The 20,196-nt window shown below is 47.7% G+C and overlaps 2 protein-coding genes across 8 annotated transcripts in view; both read right to left on the reverse strand.

Annotated features, from left to right (window-relative positions):
* LOC120396363 overlaps window positions 1-4,965 on the reverse strand; it is a 38,891-nt gene extending 33,926 nt beyond the window's left edge. For all 7 annotated transcript variants that reach the window (XR_005593081.1, XR_005593082.1, XR_005593080.1 and 4 more), the window contains exons 1-2: window positions 4,841-4,965; window positions 3,720-3,786 (exon numbers count right to left, since the gene is read on the reverse strand). The gene's annotated coding sequence lies outside the window, so the exon portion shown is untranslated. The remainder of the gene's footprint in view (window positions 1-3,719; window positions 3,787-4,840) is intronic.
* LOC120396362 (maestro heat-like repeat-containing protein family member 1) overlaps window positions 1-20,196 on the reverse strand; it is a 393,738-nt gene that overhangs the window by 182,510 nt on the left and 191,032 nt on the right. The gene's annotated exons all lie outside the window — the stretch shown is intronic.

Raw genomic sequence — 20,196 nt, forward strand, 5'->3', positions numbered from 1 at the left:
AGGACATTCTTCCCAGTCTCCCTGGCGCCGAGAGGGAGTGTGACCTGCTGGAGCTACTGAGGCAGGGGATTGGGAGTCAGGACTCCTGGCTTTCATTGGTCGTTTTCCTATTGACTTATGGAACCTTGGGCAAGCCATTTCCCCTCTCTGTGTTTCAGTCCCCAGCAGTAAAATGAGGATCTAATACTTACTCACTATTGTAAAGCGCTGTGAGATTTACCCAGGAAAAGCCGCTCTGTGAGTGCTGTGCAGCACTGGGCCATCAATGGCCAGATCCAAATTCCTAGAGTTTAGATCTAGGCTTTCAGTCCAGTACAGAGTGAGGAGCCCAGTCCTGGACCTTGGATTGCGGCTCAGCCCTTCCTGGGTGGGAAATGAGCCAGGAGGCTTTTCCATCCCTAGCCAGGTGGATTAACAATAGAGGATTTTTAAAATAGGAATTGGTTGTTTTTTTAAATTAAACTCACCAGAGGGTTTTTTTATTAAAAATAAACCTGCTTAAAATTAAATTTGAATTTGATAACCTATGTTAAGGCCTACATTTATTAGAATCTCTTAAAATAATTTCAGGAGAAATCCCTGGTGACTTCCTGCTTCTCCCCTATCCAGAGCCAATATCACATCTTTGGGTTTGGAAATTCTCAGCACCCCTCAATCGTCTACTACCTTCAATTGTTCCTTAGATTTAGAGTCTTGGATGCTAGCAGGACTGGACTTTGTTACTAGGTTCTTGGCTGTTCCTAGTCAACGAGGGTTTCAGTCTGGCCTCCAAAGTTCAGAATCCCAGAAGTAGACATCCAGGAGGATTGAGTTACACCATTGATTTTAATCATGTTTTGCATGTGTATTTTTTAGTTATTTTCCTAATGACAGGGTGATTCTCATTAGTTGAGAACCATTAAAAATTTTGATTTGCAACTAAATATAGTATTTTACACTAAATTTGGTGCTTTTTCTTTTGCTAACCATGACAGTACATCTATGTACATTTATTTAAGCAGTTATATGGCTTAATTTACATTTCTTGTATCTAATGTTTACACTTTTATTATGTTGCAAAATGGCAAATGAAACATTTATTTCCTAGACGATGATAGATTTTTTACTTGTGATTTGTATACGCACTGTTTCGATGGAAATTCAAATGCACTTGAAAATGCTGTTTTTGTGCATTTTTAATGTGTTTATTAATTGAATAAAACTACCTTCAGTATGCTGGATTTATAAAACATATTTTTCATTTAAAACTAAGTGATTTAAAGAAGTATCTGCAGTTAGTGAAATGAACTGATTGTATCTGGTCATCGTGTCTGTCAGATTTTAGAACTAATAGATCTGATCCCCTCACGTCTAGTATTTATTTATAGACTGGAAGAGGAAAACAAGTTTTCCTTCTTTTTCCACTCCCAGTCAGTTTCTGAAATTTGAATGAAATTGTTATTGAACTCAAAAACCTGTTTTTAATTTAAATAAAAATAATCCAATTTAATTTTTTAAAAATCTCTTTTTGAGTTTCTTGGTTTTGAAACAACCATTGATTTTTATTCACCTTGATTTTAGGAGAACTGCTACATTCATGAGAATGAAACTGTTCATATTCCATTAAAGGAGAGAAGGCAGCAAAGTTCATCATATCAATAATTTCTTATGAATTATTTACTCAGTATTAAAAGAGACTAACTAGAGGGTTGGACACTTATTTGTTTATGTAGGCCCAGTTTCTAGCTCTGAACCAGTAGCAATTGCACTGGATAATGCCGCAAAACCTAAATTTTCTTGTCAAATCATCTAAGTCATTCCTCTTCTGCTCTTCTTGTTTTCTAAGTTTCAGATCAACAAAATCTTCCCCTTGACAGTCACTGCTCATGTGACACTGCAGGCAGAGTAGCCTGAGCAGTAACATTGTGACGTCCGAGGTAATTCAGCCACTCATCACACACTCACTCCAACAACCGTGACCTTAAATGCTAACCCTATGGCCAGCTTGGTCATCTCTCCTATTGAAACCTGCAGGATCATTTGCTGATTCCTTTTAACCAATGGGGTTGAATTATGCAAATCACCTGCACAGAATTAGCATTGACTGACTGAGTTAACTCTGATGTCACAATGTGCCTGTACCTGCAGCACCAAGTAAATGGGCACAGTGTGGAGATCAAGCTTTCCGGGTGTTGGGGGTGGGGGTATGGGTGGTGGTTTCCATTTGTCACTAAAATCAACAAGGTTTTTTCCACTGATGCTTAGAAATTCCCTGCAATTTTGGAATCAATCGGATGCGGTCTTCAAAAATTATTGCATTACAGACAGACAAAGAAATGCCATTGAATTGAGTGTTAGGCCTCACTGCACTCAGCCAACAATGACTTGAGTCTCATCCCTTTTAACTCAGTAATAACCCCCAGCTCACCCAATCAGTGTGGAGACGCTCAGGGACTGGACGCTGCGCATTCTCAACACATGGCCAAAAGACAGCACTAGTCACAACAGGAGATCATTCTGGTGGGAATCTCTGTCAGTGCATTATTCCAGCCCCACCTCAAGAGGAGGGGAGGAAAAGAGAAGGAAAAATGGACAAATTCCAAATGCCTCAGTGAGTCATAGATTTCAAGGCCAGAAGATCCACTCTGGCCATCTAGTCTGTATAACGTGGGCCATAGAACTCCCCTCCAAATAATTCCTGTTTGAATTAGAGCACATCTTTTAGAAAAACAGCCAATCTTGATTTAAAAAATGCTAGTTGTGGAGGATCCATTACAACTCTGGGTTAATTGCTCCAAACCCTGACTGTTCAAAATGATCGCCTTATTCCAGTCTGAATTTGTCTAGCTTCAATTCGCAGCCATTGGATCTTGTTATATCTTTGTCTGCTCTAGTGACGAGCCCATTAGGAAATATTTGTTCCCTTCTGCTCATCTGTTAACCTTCTCTTTGTTAAGCTAAATAGATTGAGCTCCTTGAACCTATCTTTATAAGGCATGTTTTCTAATCCTTTAATCATTCTTGTGGCTCTTCTCTCAACCCTCTCAAATTTATCAGCATCTGTCTCAAATTGTGGACACCAGAACTGAACATGATATCCCAGTAGTGGTCACACCAGTGCCCAATACAGAGATATAGAACCTCTCTACTTTTACCTGTAATTCTGCTATGTATGAGTCCAAAGACTGCATTTGTCCTTTTGGCCAAAGTGTCTCAGTGGGAGCTCATAGTCAGCTGATTATCTGCCATGACCCCAAGTCTTTTTCAGGGTCACTAGTTCCCAGGATAGAATCCTCCTCTTGTACACATAGCTCATATTTTTTTCCTTTACATTCGGACATACTAAAATGTATGTTATTTGCTTATGCTCAGGTAACAAAGCAATCCAGATGGCTCTGTATGAGTGACATGTTCTCTTCATTATTTACCACTCCCCCAAGCTTTCTGTCATTGGCAGATTTTACAGTGATGATTGTATATTTGCTTCCAAGTCACTGATCAAAATGTTAGTGTACATCCAAGAACTGATCCCTGCAGGACCCTACTAGAAAGACACCCACTCGACAATGATTCCTTATTTATAATTATGTTTTGAGACCCAGTAGGTACCCAGTAACGAAGAGGCGGAGTCCGAGGTGGGACATTTTCTGCCAACTTACCTTCTGTTTTACGAGCCTAGAGCTCGGCTGGGAACATATGAATCAAACTAAACAGGTTCCAACCCTCACTGAGAATCTTACCTTCTACACAGTGTGATACAGCATGGCCAGAAGGCAGCAGGAGCGTGTTACAAGGGAGCCTTATTCACTGTAAGGGGAAGAAAGTTTGCTATAGATTAACTAGAGCACCTGAAGCCAATTAGAGCACCTGCAGTCAGTCACATGATAAACCCCCCCTGCTTCAATAAGACAGTGTGGGAGTTGGAGCAGAAAGGATTGGTACTGGAGCAGAAAACAGTTTGAAGAGAAAGCAGAGGTAAGTTTGGAGGAGTGCTGTGGTGGGCTAAGAAGTCCAAGACCCTAGGTAAGGGGCACCTGGCTTGTGCAGAGGGAGGGCAGGAAGCCCCACCCCCCACAAGCTGAAGGGCAGGAGAAGGAAGTAGCCCAGGGGAAGGAAGCGCCAGTTCAAGTGGTTCACCACTATCCTCAGGGCCCCTGGGCTGGGACCTGGAGTAGAGGGTGGGCCCAGGTCCCTCCCCCTCCACTCCCCTCCTCAAGGACACTAGTGGGGCAATTAATATTCCAATTCAGGGGCAAGAAATGGTGCCCTGAACCCACCCACCCCAAAAAGAAGAGAGAGCACGAATCCCATCATAATAGTGCTGGCAATTTGCCACACAAGGGAATGTCTGCTTTCCACAAAATCAACACAGAAAGGAGAACACTCCCAAAGAAGCTCCTCCTTAGTACTCAGGTGTGTGACCACAAATCCTCTCTTAGTCCTCTAGGAGAGACCGCAAGAAGCAGGCTTACTGCAGCAAGGCTACAGGGGTCTCTGAGGTTTCCCCCTACCCTCCATCCCTGCCTGCCTGGCTGAGGTTAAGGGTGCTGTGTGAGGTCACAGCCTCCTCACCACCTTTGCCCAATAGGCTAAGTTCCTGCCAAAGGCCCTTGTGAAGTCACTGCCACACCCACCTCTGCCTTCCAGGGCTGACGTCTGCCGTGGGTCAGCCTGGTGGTATGTTTGAGCTGCTCTCCAGATCACCCCACATGCTCATTATTGATTCTGGGGGGGAGCAAGCAGGTTACCCAGAGTCTGTTCCTCACTCCACACTGAGTTTCACAGATTCACAGATTGTGAGGCCATTAGATCTCCTAATTAGGCCTCTATTTCACAAATCACAAAAATTTCACACCCTTACCCCCAGATCAGCCTGCAGAAAACCTGGAAGATCCCCCTTCTCTGTGGAGTATCTGGAAAGGTCCCTCACCCCTGTGCTGGGATGGTCGAGCCACAGAAGAATTTTGATGTCTCACATATAATCGCAGATGAAAGTGAGGAGGTGGATTCCTCCACGAGTTCTGTGTAAACAGGTGCTATACACTCCAAAAAATGCTCCCAACGGTCTGAAAAGCAGAGCCCAGACAGCCGTGTGCTCCCTCCTCCAGCTCCCTGAGTACACTGAGCCACAGGCTGCCTACCCCCTTTGTGACACAGGGCCACTGCTGACATCACAGAGGGAAGGTGGGCTGGGGCTGTCTGGCTAGGGCCCTTGGGGTTTGCATCCCCCCAGATTGGATTAAGGGAGGATTGCTCTTGGCTTTTGTTGGGAATTTTAATTCAAGGGAGCCCCGGGGCTCCCCACAAACCCTGTCTGTATAATGTGTCATGAGAAAAGGAGATTCGACCACAAGGTACAAAGCCATTCTGGGTCAGTCCACTCCAGTATCTTGCCTCTTGCTGCAGCAAAGGGGAAGGTGAAATCCCCACAATGCACCTGGCCAGCTTTGCTGTTCTCTGACATATGGGTAAAAAATCCCTTCCTCACCCCTCAGTGACCATGGAATCCCTGAAGCATGAGATTGGACTGGCCGTCTGTCTCAGCGTGAGGCGCTCCAATTGCTAGTCCAGCCACAGCTGCATCGGTGCCCTGGGCTGAGAGAATAAAAAAGCTGAGAAGATTCTTTCCTAAGGATACTCACAGACATTAAATCCCATTCCTGAAGGCTGCAATAAAAGGCAGTCAGAGCGCAGGACCCATGGGTATTTATTGGGTCCCAACGGCATGCTGGGGGCTGTACAACACAGGGGAGGGCACAGGCCCGACCCCAAAGAGCAGCGAATCTCGTGCTTGGTTTATTTTATTTCCCATTCTCCTGAGCAGTATCTTGTTTAAGGAGGAACTTGAAGGAAGAGAGGGAAGTTTGGGGCAGGAGAAAGGGAGAACAATGTTAGTCTGAGGAGTAGCATGGCAGGGGTTTGGCAAGGGAGAGCCAGGGAAGGACCCAAAGGGAATGGCTGGGAGAGTGGCGGGGGAATGAGCCCAGAGAGCTAGGTGGGGATGAAGTTTGCAAAGACTCAACAAGGAGCTGCACTCGGGTTCAATTTGGGGGGCCAGTCGGAGAAATAAAAAAAAAATATTGGTTCGGTTTTCCTGAAACAAAATTGTTTTGGTTTTTCCTTTCAGGTTGTTTGTGGGTTTTTTCAAACCCCACCCCACCTCCCTTTTTTTAAAGTTGCCTCAATTTCAAAATGAAAAGTGATAACATTTTGCTGTGGAATGGTCCAAACAGACTGGTTTGACTTTTAAATCAAAACAAAACATTCCCTTTTTGTGTGCGGCTGAAAGGATTTGCTGAATTCGCATGTGGTTTGGGTGGCCCTGAGAGATGCATTTTTGGGGAATTTGGTAGTTCTAGCGTAGGACCTGCGAGGGAGCCAGGGTAGGGATGGGGAGGGAGCCAGAATGGGCTGGTCTGACGGATGAGATGATTTTACAGCGGGCTCTAAAGGGGAATGAGAGGAGATGTGGTGGGAGGGAAGAGTTAATGAGATGGGTGATGAAGGCCTGGAGCAGGTGGGCTGGAGAGGACGAGAGGGATTGTAGAGATGTGGTAAAGAAAGGACTGTTCAGGAAGGGTAGGCAGGGCAGAAAAGGTAGGGGAGTTGCACAGTATGTAAGAGAGCACTATGACTGCTCAGTGCTCCGGTATGAAACTGCAGAAAAACCTGAGAGTCTCTGGATTAAGTTTAGAAGTGTGAGCAACAAGGGTGATGTCATGGCGGGAGTCTGCTATAGACCACCAGACCAGGGGGATGAGGTGGACGAGGCTTTCTTTTGGCAACTAACAGAAGTTACTGGATCGCGGGCTCTGGTTCTCATGGGAGACTTCAATCACCCTGATATCTGCTGGTAGAGCAATACAGTGGTGCATAGACAATCCAGGAAGTTTTTGGAAAGTGTAGGGGACAATTTCCTGGTGCAAGTGCTGGAGGAACCAACTAGGGGTAGAGCTCTTCTTGACCTGCTGTTCACAAACTGGGAAGAATTAGTAGGGGAAGCAAAAGTAGATGGGAACCTGGGAGGCAGTGACCATTTGATGGTTGAGTTCAGGATCCTGACACAAGGAAGAAAGGAGAGCAGCAGAATACAGACCCTGGACTTCAGAACAGCAGACTTTGATTCCCTCGGGGAACTGATGGGCAGGATCCCCTCGAAGAATAATGTGAGGGGGAAAACAGTCCAGGAGAGCCGGCTGTATTTTAAATTATCTTTATTGAGGTTGCAGGAACAAATCATCCCGATGTGTAGAAAGAATAGTAAATAACAGTGAAATCCTTGCTGATCTTAAACACAAAAAAGAAGCTTACAAGAAGTGGAAGATTGGACAAATGACCAGGGAGGAGTATGAAAATATTGCTCAGGCATGCAGAAGTGAAATCAGGAAGGCCAAATCACATTTGGAGTTGCAGCTAGCAAGAGATGTCAAAAGTAACAAGAAGGGTTTCTTCAGGAATGTTAGCAACAAGAAGAAAGTCAAGGAGAGTGTGGGCGCCTTACTGAATGAGGGAGGCAACCTAGTGACAGAGGATATGGAAAAAGCTAATATACTGAATGCTTTTTTTGCCTCTGTCTTCACAAACAAGGTCAGCTCCCAGATTACTGCACTGGGCAGCACAGCATGGGGAGGAGGTGACCAGCCCTCTGTGAAGAAAGATGTGGTTCAGGACTATTTAGAAAAGCTGTACAAGCACAAGCCCATGGGGCCGGATGCACTGCATCCGAGAGTGCTAAAGGGGTTGGTGGATGTAATTGCAGAGCCATTGGCCATTATCTTTGAAAACTCATGGCAATTGGGGGAGGTCCCGGATGACTGGAAAAGGGCTAATGTAGTGCCCATCTTTAAAAAAGGGAAGAAGGAGGATCTAGGGAACTACGGGCAAGTCAGCCTCACTTCAGTCCCTGGAAAAATCATGGAGCAGGTCCTCAAGGAATCAATTCTGAAGCACTTAGAGGAGAGGAAAGTGATCAGGAACAGTCAGTATGGATTCATCAAGGGCACGTCACGCCTGAGTAACCTAATTGCCTTCTATGACAATATAACTGGCTCTGTGGATGAGGGGAAAGCAGTGGATGTGTTATTCCTTGACTTTAGAAAAGCTTTTGATACAGTCTCCCACAGTATTCTTGCTGGCAAGTAAAAGAAGTATGGGGTGGATGAATGGACTATAAGGTGGATAGAAAGCTGGCTAGATCATCGGGCTCAACGAGTAGTGATCAACAGCTCCATGTCTAGTTGGCAGACGGTATCAAGCGGAGTGCCCAAAGGGTCAGTCCTGGGGCCAGTTTTGTTCAATATCTTCATTAATGATCTGGAGGATGGCGTGCCGTGGACTGCATCCTCAGCAAGTTTGCAGATGACACTAAACTGGGCGGAGTGGTAGGTACGCTGGAGGTTCAACAAGGGCAAGTGCAGAATCCTGCACTTAGGACAGAAGAATCCCATGCACTGCTACAGACTAGGGACCGAATGGCTAGGCAACAGTTCTGCAGAAAAAAACATAGGGGTTACAGTGGACGAGAAGCTGGATATGAGTCAACAGTGTGCCTGTGACAAAGTTCCTCCTCTACCTTGGTGGGTCCTGCGCTTATTGGCGGATTTGCTCACCTCACAGATTCACCATGTGGGTCGTGAAAGAGACCAGAGACCTTCCCCTCCGGTAGAAGCCACAGTCCAGGTCAATTCCTCCTGTGTGTGATCAGGAGTTGGGAGGTTTGGGGGGAACCTGGGCCCACCCTCTACTCTGGGTTCCAGCCCAGGGCCCTGTGGACTACAGCTGTCTAGGGTGCCTCCTGGTACAGCTGCGTGACAGCTACAACTCCCTGGGCTACTTCCCCATGGCCTCCTCCCAACACCTTCTTTATCCTCACCACAGCACCTTTCTCCTGGTGCCTGATAATGCTTGTACTCCCCAGTCTTCCAGCAATATGTCTTCTCACTCTCAGCTCCTCATGCCTCTTGCTCCCAGCTCCTCGCATGCACCCCACAAACTGAAGTGAGGTCCTTTTTAAACTCAGGTGCCCTGATTAGCTAGCCTGTCCTAATTGATTCTAGCAGTTTCTTAATTGGCTCCAGGTGTCTTAATTATCCTGCCTGTCTTAATTGGTTCTAGCAGGTTCCTGATTACTCTAGTGCAGCCCCTGCCTCTGGTCACTCAGGGAACAGAAAACTACTCATCCAGTGACCAGTATATTTGTCCTCTACAAGACTCCTGTACCCTACTGGTCTGGGTCTGTCACAGTGCCCTTGTTGCCAAGAAGGCTAACGACATTTGTAGAAGTAGGAGCATTGCCAGCAGACCAAGGGACGTGATCGTTCCCCTCTATTCGACATTGGTGAGGCCTCATCTGGAACACTGTGTCCAGTTTGGGCCCCACACTACAAAAGGGATGTGGAAAGGTTGGAGGGAGTCCAGTGGAGGGCAACAAAAATGAGTAGGGGGTTGGAGCACATGACTTATGAGGAGAGGCTGAGGGAACTGGGATTGTTTAGTCTGCAGAAGAGAAGAATGAGGGGGGATTTGATAACTGCTTTCAACTACCTGAAAGGGGGTTCCAAAGAGGATGGATCTAGACTGTTCTCAGTGGTAGCAGATGACAGAACAAGGAGTAATGGTCTCAAGTTGCAATGGGGGAGGTTTAAGTTGGATATTAGGAAAAACTTTTTTACTATGAGGGTAGTGTAGCACTGGAATGGGTTACCTAGGGAGGTGGTGGAATCTCCTTCCTTAGAGGTTTTTAAGGTCAGGCTTTACAAAGCCCTGGCTGGGATGATTTAGTTGGGGATTGGTCCTGCTTTGAGCAGGGGGTTGGACTAGATGACCTCCTGAGATCCCTTTCAATCCTGATATTCTATGATTCAATGACTGGCGAGATTGGGCAGCAGCCTGGATTTGGGGTGTGGGGAGCAGGAGAAGGAGGGGCAGAGTTGTAGCTGACCCCAAGGTTGATGTAGAGGAGGGTGGCTGTGGGGCCGGCACTAAGAGGGGAGGGTGTGGGGCAGCTGGGCGATGCAGCTCTCCCAAGGCCTAGTATGAGCTGGGGGGAGAGAGGCAGCCATAGCCTGGAAGGATTTTATATTCGGTTTAATGGAATATATTGGCCTAGAGATTGAAAGGTGTTAACATGACTCCTGCCACTGTACAGCACTAAACAGTGAAAGAAGGCCTGGGATTTTGGAACACACAGACATTGGTCTGCTCAGTCCCACAGCCAACACCCCATTAAAAATCTCTGTAACCTTTTATTAAAGACACAGAACAAGAAGGAAACAGTTCACACTTTTGAAATGTAGCATCTTGAGGGAGGCTTTTGTTTGAACAATATTCTTTTGCTATCGAGAGTTTTTAGAAGGGAAAAGCCCTGTCTGACGGTCTCTTTGATGGTATTAAAGATGGTAATAACTGTCCTTTGTTTTTCCCTTTGTTATTTTGGGGGTTTTGTTTGCTTTTGTTTGTTTCTTTGTTTTTGGGAAAGAGAAGGAGTTAGTTGAGATGGGCTGGATCTGTTGTCGCAGACGGATACTGTTTCCGAAAAGACAGAACAAGCCAAAAACACACAAAAAGGGGAAGACTGAAAAAGCAGCTTCAGTTTCAGGTGTTGACTTTCACTTGCAGCCTTGCTGCTGGCAAACTAAAGGCACAGCACACAGTCCGATCAGCCACTCTGAGACCTGGCAAACTTGTACCAGCATTGGGCTGCTTAGAACATTGCTTTTTGCTGCCTCTTTAGTCACAGGCTCATAGCAGTGTTGCAAAATACGCAGTCTTGGCCAGCTCAGCCAGACTCTTACTAAACAGAAGGCAAAAGGAGAGGGAGAGGAAAGAGGAGAAATAGGAGGGAAGGAAAATGACACACAAAGGTGGGGGTGGTGGTGACAGAAGGAACCAAAGTCTTATATCCCAGGTGGTGTTTGGGATTTGACCAGAGCCAGTGGAGGTGGCTGTGTCATCTGGGTCCCTCTCTCTAAGGCCTGGTCTGGACAGGACATTTCTCGGCATCAGGATCAGGATCATGAAGGCCCAAGAGGTCCCTAGGAGATGGTGGATGTGGCAGCCATGCGGTGAAGCTCATTTTTTCCTGTCCACCCATCTCCCAGCTAGTCAGAGCACTTCATTCTCCCCACAAGGTCTTTTTTCAAATGGACCCCAAAGGGAGCCATAGGTGGAATAGTCTTTCCCCTTATTATTTTGTCCACCAATTAGACCTCATTTCCTACACACCAGATTTGGTCCGTTGATTTCCAGCCCCACAGTTCTCTTGTTGACCAGGCATGATCTTAACACTGTCCTTGAGTTACTAGTTGGCCTTTCTGTTTGGGCTCATTCAGTCTGTCTCCCTTTCATCAACATTCCCTGTTATGAGTTATTGGAACATTTGATCAACTTTTTATCCACTTATCTAAAGTTAAGCTTACAATTGGGGTAGGTGTACGAGGCCCAAATTATTACAACAGGCTCCACTAGCCCGGCTGGATCATAAAGTGGTGACTTGTCTTGCTCTCTCCTCCCCTTGAGCCATTTCTTTATCCCTTCTTCTCGTTATGATTTTCATTCCCCCTTCATCTTCTCTCTCTCATTCTTTTCTAGTCTCTTCTTCTGTACCTCCTCCAACCCCTTTCCCTGAGACCTGTGGGCTCTTCCCCTGAGATTCCCCAGCTCTCCCTCTTTTCTCTCTCTTCTCCCCCCGCCTCTTTCTTTCCTTCTGTCCCTTTTTGGCTCTGCCTCCCCAAACCCACTTGCTTCCCATTCCCCAAGGGTGTCTTTCCCTAGTGCCTGTCTCTGCTCCCTGCCTCCTCTCCCTGCTTTTTCCTACCCATATAGGTACACACCCATATACTTTCTCTCTCTGTATCCACACACTCACACAGAGTGACTGAGGAAGAGTCTAATTTAGAGTGAATCAAAGCTCTTGACTCTCTTCAGGAAAAGCTGCCAAACTATAGGATGTTCCCTGGCTCCGGCTTTCTGATCATCTCAATGTTCCTTTGTAATAAGTGTATCTTGTCCCCCCCCCCACCCCAGGCAGTGTTGTCAGGGGCATCTGCTCTTCCAATGTGCCACTGAGGAGCAGTTTAGTGGCCACGAGAGATGTAAAGGCAGTCTAGAATTGTTCAGTGGAGGCATATTTTCACTGGGCATTCCAGGGACTCAGTCAAAGGGGTGGGAAGCAACATGGCTGCTGGTAGGTCTCTTTAATCCATGTCTGAAGAAAGTTCCTCTCTCTCTACAGTCTCTCCAAAAAGCACTACTAAGTGTTCGTCATTCAAAGTGCTTTAGCAAGGTGGGTGAGGAGTATTATCTCCATTTTACAGATGGGGAAACTGAGGCACGGAGAGTGGGAGATCAACGTTCTCAAAAGCAGCTACTGATTTTTGGGTGACTTCATTTCTTGTGCCCAACTGGGGACACCTGGGGGCTGATTTTCAGTGGGGCTGTGGAGCCAGTGCTCCTATTGACTTCAACTGAATTTGGGGCTAGAGCTGGTCTGGAGGTAAAAGGCCTCTGCATGGAGAATCCTGGCCTTCTGCGGTGCTCTGGGGATGTGTAGAGCTTGAGGGTGGGCCTTGTGGCTTTGTTCCCTCTTGGCCCCGTACCAGGATGATGTGGATGTATCTCTGCTAGGGTCTCATGGAGATTTCCTCCCCCAGAGTCTTCTACCATGGGTTTGACCATGGCGGGTGGGATGACTTAGCCGCAGAATTCCAAGAAACTGCATCCTGAAAACAATTCAGATCAGATCAAAACCCTCATTGGACAAAGGATCACGGTGCAGTATGAGTGAATAGAGAGAACAAGCAACGGCAGTGTGAAACTTTCTGTACTCTGCTACTTTTTGGACAGGGGCGGCTCTACAAAGTAGGCTGCCCCAAGCAGCGTGGAGCGCTGCGCCGCCCTTCCCCAGTCCCGCGGCGGGTCCCCTCTTCCCGCGGTCCGGCATCCTGGGGAGGGCGGCATTTGGCTCCGGTGGAGCTCCCGCCGGCATACCTGCGGCAGGTCCACGGAGCCCGGGACGAGCGGACCTGCCGCGGTCATGCCTGCGGGAGCTCAACCGAGCCGCGGGAAGGCGGGACCGCCGCAGTCATGCCTGCGGCAGGTCCGCTCGTCCCGGGCTCCGGTGGACCTGCCGCAGGCATGCCGGCGGGAGCTCCACCGGAGCCAAATGCCGCCCTCCCCAGGATGCCGCCCCAAGCGGGCGCTTGGCCCGCTGGTGCCTAGAGCCGCCCCTGTTTTTGGAAGCCAAATTCTGCAACACGGGAAATTCACAGGGCCCAAATTCTTCTCTTACAGGGATGTATCTTTAAATGACTGCCCTTGTCTGGTTTCTAGCCCCATACTAGTCCATGATTATTAAATTCTTAGGGAACAATGTGAATGGCTATTGAGCACATTTGCAGAAGTGGAGACAGAGAGTGTACATTTTAATACAGGGTTGAGTTCAAGCTTCTCTGGCTGCTCACACTTCTGGGAATGATTTCAGCAACTGTTCTGATCATCAGAGTAGTTGTCACAAGGAAGGCCCCGACCTTACAAGCTGATCATTGTGGGTGGTTCACTGCACCTAGGATGAAGCTCACCAAAGACTCTGCAGGAGTCCACCTACACGGAGCTGCTAGCAGGGTTTGAACCTGAGAGTGTTTCAAATGGGGTCCCCTTTCTACCTATGATTCCTTTACAATGCAGCTGATGTAACAGTGACAACATAGTGGTGTGAGTAAAAATATTTGAAGGTGTAAAATTGCCATGCAATGCGGTCAAACTTAGTAGAAGTCCCAGTGCTATCACTAATTAAAATGGATTAATCATCTCTCTTGCGTGCAGTGATGATGATAAAGTAGCTCATTCAAGGGAGATGTTTGTAAATGCTGAGATGAAAAAGCCGTATTCTTTCAAAGGTCCCAGTTTTACAATGAGATGAGTGAGGGTGGACCCCTGCAGCTGTACGGAGCTCAGACAAGTTTGGGGGCCAAAACCACTGATCTAACCAGTCCACATGGAAGGCCTTTTGTGCATGTGTAGAGCTCCAGTGAAGTCAATTCGACTATTCACATGAGCAAACTCATGCAGAAGTGACATAATCACTCAAACCAGTCCACTTCGGTGGATCCCTGCATGCATGTGGCAGACCCTCCTTGGCTTCCATGGAGCTCCTTGTAGGGGTAAGGACTCGAGTGTGCAGGGCAGCTTGTGGAATCCTGGCCAGTGTTTGCAGGGACAGGGCCTGATTTAAAACAAGATGCAACAAGTGAGTGTGACAAACACTAGGAGGAAAGGGCATGTGAAATGAGAGTGACAGTAACAAGTTCAGCTTGGTCCATGGCCTTAGGGTGACCAGATGTCCCGATTTTATAGGGACAGTCCCAATTTTTGGGTCTTTTTCTTATATAGGCGCCTACTACCCCCACCCCCATCCCGATTTTTCACGTTTGCTGTCTGGTCACCCTACACAGGCTTGTTGTGTGTGGTTAGTTTGTGTGTGTGTTTTATAACATGCATTAACCTGCATAGTTCTGTTTGCGAGTCTGTGTGTTTCACATCTGTGTTTGTGTGTGTTTCACATCTGTGTGTGTGTGTGTGTGTTTTCTCATATCTCTGCCTGTCTGTAGTCTGTCTTAGGTACTCCTGTGGGCCCATTATTGTAGGAGCTGAGCACCTCCCAAACTTTAAGGTCTTTATCCTCATACCACCACTGGGAGGCAGGGCAGAGCTATAACCCCCATTGCAGAGGTGGGGAACTGAGACACAGAGAAGGTAGGATTTCAATGGGATTTAGGTGCCTAAACCCATGAGGATCTGGGCCCAAGTGACTGACCCACCGTGGCACTGGGAGCCTGCGGCACAGCAGGGTCTGGTTCCCATGGCAATCCCGGGGCTGACCCCGTGGCTGTTCACAGCCGACAGGGCCGGCCCACAACATTTTGGCACCAGAGGCGAGGAGCTCAAATGACACCAAAATTTTGAAAGGTCTCAATTCTGCCTTCTTCCTATTCTACTCCTCTCATGGTACTGCTCTGCTACCTACCCCAATAAAGGAGAACTAACAACTTAAAATGCCTTGTTCAAAAATTTTAAGTAATACTTAGCTTTCAAATACTTGAACAGCAAATGTAACTTTTCTTTTCTGCATAGTAAACACTGGCATTTTTATCTGTTTGAATGATCAAAGTGGTGCTTTCCGTGCCTTCTTGGTTGCAAAGATTTGAACTGCTTCCTGCTGAAGGTCCACAGTCTGGGCCAGCTCATGCTCTATTGAGATGGTTGCAAGGTTGACCAGCCTCTCCTGTGTCATTGTGGAGCATAGATGTATTTTTTTTCATCTTGGAGAAACTGCATTTTCCACTGGCAACTGTTACAGGAAGTGTTAGAAGTAGGCACAGAGTAACAAAAGCATTTGGAAAGAGGGTGGTCATCTTATTTGTGCACATATATTCCAGAACAGCCTTTGGACTTGATCCTGCTGAAATGTATCTTGAAAGGGCTTTCAGTTCATCACCTAAATCACTTGCATCAATATTGCGCATGTCACCATGTGTCAACACTGTCTCCAGTGCCCTGCATTGCTGGTGTAGGTCTTCTTCAGGTAAAGTGAAGAGTTTTGGAATATCATACAACATCCCAAATATACTGCTGTGTGCCTTGAGCTGCATGAAACATTCTTCAACTGACTGTATTGCACAATCTAGCACCTGGTTAAGGAACTCAACTTTGAATTGTTGTTTGGGGCCTCTTATGGGATTATCCCATGCGTCATAATCAAAATGTCTTCTTCTTCAGTGACTCTTGCTTTTTTGAATGGGTGGGAAAAATAGCTTCAGTGTGAAGGTCCTCTGCCAACTTCTGTGCACTCTTCAGAATGTTTTGAAATCCCTCATCTGACCGGGAAGACTGTAGGTATGACTTTGCTTTGTCCAGTTATTCCATTGCTCCAGCTATATCAAGGTCTCTTGCTTACAACATTTATTTCAAACAGTATGTCATGCCACAACACTAAGACACGCAGAAATTTGAAGTTATGTACGTTTCTGGTGATTCCATTTCCCTCTGCCACTGTTCCTGTCAAAGCATTATCCTCCATAATGGCAACTATGGCATCATCTATCGTCCCAGTCTGGTGTTTGATAGGCTCTATCGCCATCACTTGACTTTCCCATTGTGTGGCACTCAGTGGTTTCAATGTCAGAGAGGATGTTGCTTCGAAATTTGCCATTGATGAGTTGATGCAGAGAAAAATACATAGATGCTTTGAATTACATTAAAAAATTCAGCAGCCTCACTAGAAGCTGATGCTGCATCACTGACCACCAAGTTCAGTGAATGAGAACTGCATGGAACAAAAAAATCTCAGGGTTTAACTCTCAGATCCATGTCTGCACTCCTCTGTTCTTTCCTCTCATGTTGGCACCATTATCATAGCCCTGACCTCTCATGTCAGTTATTGCAATTCCCATATCTGCCAGCTTTTTAAGAAGCCCATTTGTCAGACCAGCTCCTGTAGTATCATCAATGTCAATAAATTCTAGAAAATGCTCTCTGACAGTCACTATTACAGGGACATTTTCACTAGGTTCTGCTGTTGTTACAAACCGCAGCATTAAAGTCATTTGTTCTGTATGGGTGCTGTCAGATGTGCAGTCCAGAATAACAGAGTAATATCTTGCTGACTTAAGATCTGCCACAATCTTTTGTATGACTTTTGTTGCCAGTAACTGTATGATCTCTTTTTGAATTGTTTTTCCAAGGTAGTGGTGTGTGTACATTTCTTGGGTGGTGACTCTTTTTAGATGCTCCTGGAGTACAGCATCAAACTCAGCCATTAGCTCCACAATTTTAAGGAAGTTTCCATTGTTTGGCACATACAGGAGATCTGAAGTGCCACGTGGTGCTAGGTTTTGGGTAGCAAGCATTCTCACAATGGCAATGAGCCTTTCCAGAACATTTTGCCAGTTAAGAGACTCTGATGCAATCTTCTCTTGATGCTGATCATCTATGGTGGCCTTTAACCTTACTCTCATCGCAAGCTCTTTCCACCTATGGAATGCTCTCTGGTGATTTGCTGCCTTCTCATGGCATGCCACATTTCTAGCCAGATTTTTCCAGTCCTTTGTTCCTGTAGAACCCAATGGGGCTGGAACATTAGACTAGAAGAGTTTGCAACAAAATCAGTATGCAGCATTCTGGGTTTTTGAGTACATAAGCCATTGCCTCTCCACTTTGTCACCATTGGGGATTTCACGCCAGTAATGTGTTGGATGGAAACTTCTATTTTCATTGTCTTTGGGGAACAGGACGTTTTTCACTTGCTGTGGCCCATGCATTACAAGGGAGTCCCTCAGGCTACTGCTCATGTGGGTCCACAGTCCTGGATCATCTTGACTTAAGGAACTAAACTCAGCAGCAATAGTTTCTTGCGTCTCCACCACACACTTCTCTGATCTACACTTTTCTTCAGGAATGTGCATGGTTACATCCATTTGAGATGGACATATGGATGCTGCAGTAGCTGCCAGGCCATCTGCACTCTGACTAACTGGAAGATCAGGCATCTCCTCACCACTCACATCCTCACTAGGGCCGGAAGGCTCACCGTGAACATTTGTGTCTGTGTATCTCAAGAGAGCTCCTTCCTGCTTGGATAGGAAAGCTTCCTTTGCTTGCTTTCTTTTTTCTGAATGCTGCCTCAGAGGGGCGTTTTCTTCTTTCACTCATGACTGCTGTTCTGTGCCAGCTATTGTGGCTCTCAACACTCAGTTGAAGAGGACAAATTACCAGGCTGATAGCAGGGCCTGAGTGAGGGAAGATATGGAGATATACCGATCTCATAGAGCTGGAAGGGACCCTGAAAGGTCATCGAGTCCAGCCCCCTGCCTTCACTGGTAGGACCAAGTACTGATTTTGCCCCCGATCCCTAAGTGGCCCCCTCAAGGATTGAACTCACAACCCTGGGTTTAGCAGGCCAATGTTCAAACCACTGAGCTATCCCTTCTCCTTATAGCATCTTAAGGGCCTAACTGGCTCCTACTACTTCAGTTGACTGCCTGTTCTCTTCAAGTGGGTTCAGGGAAAAAGCAGGAAACAGGAAGCTCCCTGAGAAGCTGGTGTTAATCAGTCCAGGCTCTTGGGGGTGCTAGAGAGATACATAAGAGGCTCCTTCTCCTCTCTCTCCCTGCAGCCCCTGCTGCTTTCTGTTATTCCCTCTCACCAATTCTCCTGCCTGCCTGTTACATCCTTTGTGCCCTCCTTCCTCCAGCACAGCACTCCACCATCTCTGTGCATCTAGAGCAGAGAGAATACATATGCACCAGCAGCAGACACAATTTTCTACACTCTGGGTCCTAGTGGTGCTGGTGCACCCCCTCCCCTCCAGTCTGGCACCTGAGGAGGCTGCCTCAGTTTGCCTCATGGTAAGGCCAGCCTTGACAGCCAGGCCGCGGTCCTTCCCCAGAGCGGTGTAAGGGACCCCGCCGGGGTGTGCGTCCCGCTCTTTCCCCAGACCAGCTCCCCCTGTTGCGTGTTCCGACTGTGGCTCGGCCTGTGTCCGCACTGCTCCGCAGGGCCATGGCCGGGCCCCAGGGGCTGAGGCACCAGCGCACCATGCTGGAGCGGGCCAAGCAGGGCCGGCTTTAGGGCGATTCACCCGATTCCCCCGAATGGGGCCTCGTGCCCCTAAGAGGGCCCTGCAATGTCCCTAAGTACCCTCCACTGACGTGCCACCAAAGGCACCGGCAGCCAATAGAGCTGCCACCGAAGTCCAGATGCTGTCTTTGGCAGCAGCTCTTTTGAATCAGGCCCCGCAGTGCCTAAAGCCGGCCCTGGGGCCGAGAATTTCCTCTCCGAGCAATTTCCTTCCCCGACTGCAACCTCCGGGGCAGGTGGGAGCCAGACAGGTCCTCTGCTAGTTCTGCCCCCTCTGGCCAGGAAACAGCGGCCCGCAGGCGTCCCCCCAGCCCCTGCAGCAGGGCTTGCCCACCTCCCCTCCCCTCAGCACCCTCACTTCCAGCGCCCCTCCCCCTGTGCCTGGAGCGGCCCGGCCCGGTGCGCCAGGGCCGAGGGGCGTGGAGCTGGCTTGGGCCGCTGCGTGGGGGGTGCTCACACGAGCTGCGGAGCAAGCCCCGCTGGCCGGTGGGGGACCCGAGCCACCCCCAGCCCCTGCTTCCTGCTGGCCAGGCTGTGAGCACGGGCCATGATCGGACGGGTCTGGATTTGGAAAGTGACGTGGCTTGCCCCCAGTGAAACCCGCTGCTCAGGCTGTGGCTTTGCCTGAGAGTCGCAGTGACTCCAGCTGTGCCCTGGGGCAGGGGGCCATCAGATGGGGTGTGCACACCTGCTACAGCCTGGGTGTGGCTGCTCTGAAAGCATGGAGCAGGCTGAGGTGTTAATTTCAGTTTACATGTTTGCCAAATTATTATGTATAAAAGTTAAAATAAGTTCTGTAAATCAAAAGGCCATTTTGGTTTGATAAAAGGACAAGGCAACCTCCATTTTGGGTCAGGTTCTTGTTCCTCAGAAAAGGCGGGAAAATGGAAAGAGCAGGAATCTGACCTTGCCCAGCAACAGCTCCCTATGGACCAATGAGGGGAGGGGCCAGGGGCAGTGGCTCTTGAGCTTTTAAGCTGTCAGAGGTTCAGGTGTCTAGCTCTAGCTCTCGTAGTGCGGTACAATCTTGGCACTGGCTATTGGCCTGCAATAGTTACTTACTAATTATGTTGGGATTGTTTGTTTGTTGTTTTGGGAAAGCAAACTTGCATACACGGACCTGGTCCGATTAGTCAAATCAATCGTGCACTCAAGACGACGCAAAGCGGGTTAGGGTGGGAGTTAAGATAGGGATACGTATGTACCTGTCTATTTCATTTGTCCACGGTCGGTGTTCATGGCCGACTTCTGTCATCTGGATCCTGCAGCCCCTTTATCGCTGATGTCTGTAAAGGTAGAAGAAAATCTTCTGTTATAAGTGCATGTGTGTGCCTGTGTGTTATTCTGAATCTCCAGAATCATAAATCCATTCCCCTTTCCCTTCCTTCCTCTCCCCTTAGCAAAGAAAGTGGTGTTGGTTGTTTTACATTTGTGCGTGTGTTATTCATTTGGGGTCAGCTCTGCCAGATGGGCTTAAAAGGGGGACTCAGCGGGAGGTAAACTGTAAGGCTCCCCGAGATCTTCTGATCAGATCAGCCTAGAGAGATAAAAATCCTTACAGATTGGGGGAGGTGAAGGGACACT

This window comes from Mauremys reevesii, linkage group 2, assembly GCF_016161935.1.
Source record: "Mauremys reevesii isolate NIE-2019 linkage group 2, ASM1616193v1, whole genome shotgun sequence".
In the NCBI taxonomy this organism is placed as follows: domain Eukaryota; kingdom Metazoa; phylum Chordata; order Testudines; family Geoemydidae; genus Mauremys; species Mauremys reevesii.